This window comes from Lycium ferocissimum, chromosome 9, assembly GCF_029784015.1.
Source record: "Lycium ferocissimum isolate CSIRO_LF1 chromosome 9, AGI_CSIRO_Lferr_CH_V1, whole genome shotgun sequence".
Taxonomy (NCBI): Eukaryota; Viridiplantae; Streptophyta; class Magnoliopsida; order Solanales; family Solanaceae; genus Lycium; species Lycium ferocissimum.
Window position 1 is genome coordinate 70,716,695 of NC_081350.1, and position 2,053 is coordinate 70,718,747.

A 2,053-nucleotide genomic window follows, 5' to 3' on the forward strand; every position below is an offset into this window, starting at 1 on the left:
ATACAATGAAGCAGGAAAATCGGGATGACATCAGTATCATGATATCTGAAAAAGTTCATTGCCCGCAACAGGCCCAGAAGCACAGCGTCATTCATCTTCAATAAGGAGGAAGATCACAATACTAGGAACTAGACTTGATAGCTTACAATCTATTGACTCTAAGCTTCCTGGAAAGCAACATTTGTGAGTTTTCTTAATCCGAGTCTTCTATTGCTTAATGTTGTTTAAAATTTAAATGTATTAAATTGCTTGTACTTTGGCAACCTGTTCATATGACTCTCTTCTCGTGCTGTTAGCAAACTTTGCATCTGTTCCTAAATAGCCAGTGGATAGTTGTATTTGACCTGCACTGAGTATATTCTTATTTCATTATGGTGAATATTTATATTAGTTGAAATGTGTTTCTGTTCATGATTTCTATATTTTGGCTTCATGTCCAGGGTGATCCATGCCTAATCCACTTTAATATTGGCCAATCAAATTATCCTTCACAAAAGATATTATGGGGCAATGAAGTATTTCCTTGCTTCCTTGGTTACACTTCTAAATTAAGCAAGTAAAACATGATCTGATACAGAAAATTGACCTCACTTATCATTAACTGTGCATACTCAATCTGAAACTACTGAATTATGCAAAGTCAAATATTTTGTTCTGTTCCCTTGAAAATGTAAAGCTGCATAAGACATGCAATTTGAAATGTAGGGTGTAATAGGGAAATGGATAGCAAATACAAGTCATCCTTGTTTTTCCATAGTTGTTAGTGAATTGTCCATATGGAGGATTATAGAAGAGAAAGTATTTAAAATAATCGAGGCTTTCTTCTGTAGTCACTGTTAACAATGTCCAGAGTCTCAGTTATGTTAGTTTGAAGTAACTTCCAATTTTATACATTGGGAATTGTACCTTTTTCTTATGAATATCTTGAGGGTGGGGGGGGCAAGTGTTACAAGAATTTGTAGCAGTTTTCTGTCCGCATATCTCTTTGAACAAATTGGCCTAATAGCATTGCTAGTTATATCTTGCTTCTGTATAGATTTGTCAAGCCTGCTTCCTCTTGTATGCAGGACAGAGAAAGAGATGAATCGTCGCAAGGATATGCTTGCAAATTTAAAATCAAAAGCAACCCAAATGTCCTCCACATTGAATACGTCGAACTTTGCCAATAGGGACAGCTTGCTTGGACCAGAAACAAAGGCAGGGGATGCTATGAACAGAGCTACAGGACTTGACAATTATGGTGTTGTTGGTCTTAAAAGGGCAAATTATGAAAGGCAAATTGTTATATACTTTGAAAACTTCCCCTGCTTTAGCTTTTCTGTTTTTTTTGTATGTTTTTTGGGGTTTTATATTAATGGAACAAGCGGGGGCTTGAGTATTTAGGGGGAACAGAGCACCAAACATATGCATTGACAGTTAAGAGGGCTACTTAAACAAGATCATTGTTTGCCTCACACCCTTTTTCCAGGAAATATCCCTTCATATTAAGTAGGATATTGACTTCATCTTGCTTTCTTGTTGATTCAATGCAGGATACCCTGGAAACATGTTGATGTTACTGGCTCAAGATGGTGACAATTTTGTTGCTTTTGGAACAACTCATGCAAACCTGTTTTTGTTGTTTTAAGGGGTTTAATTTTTTTTGGGGTTTTTGCACTTCATTACCCGGGGTGTTTTCGATAAGGAAAATTTTTTTTAGAAAATAAGGGATTTTACTTATTTTTTGTGTTCAAAGAAAACAAAAATATTATCCAAAAAGTATTTGAATAATCAACAAATACTACGGGAGGTGTGGGCATGGCCGGTTTTGCGTGGGTGTTGCTCCCAAACGCCGGATACGGGCCGACAAGTAATATGGGGTTTGCCCCATATCGACCCCGGGAGACTTGTTCTCCGTTGCTAATTAAATTTCGAGAAACTATTCGAAAAGGAAAATCAAGATTTTTATGTACAAAACAAAAAACAAAAGTAAAAAATTTTGGGGAGGGTGTTTTTGAGGAATTTTTTGACAAAGATTGTAAAATTATGGGGAGAGAGAAAGTTTCGGTCATTT

General features: G+C 36.2%; 1 pseudogene; it reads left to right on the forward strand.

The window, feature by feature from the left end:
* LOC132032199 (syntaxin-52-like) overlaps positions 1–1,627 on the forward strand; it is a 3,292-nt pseudogene extending 1,665 nt beyond the window's left edge.
* Positions 1,628–2,053: the final 426 nt, after the last annotated feature.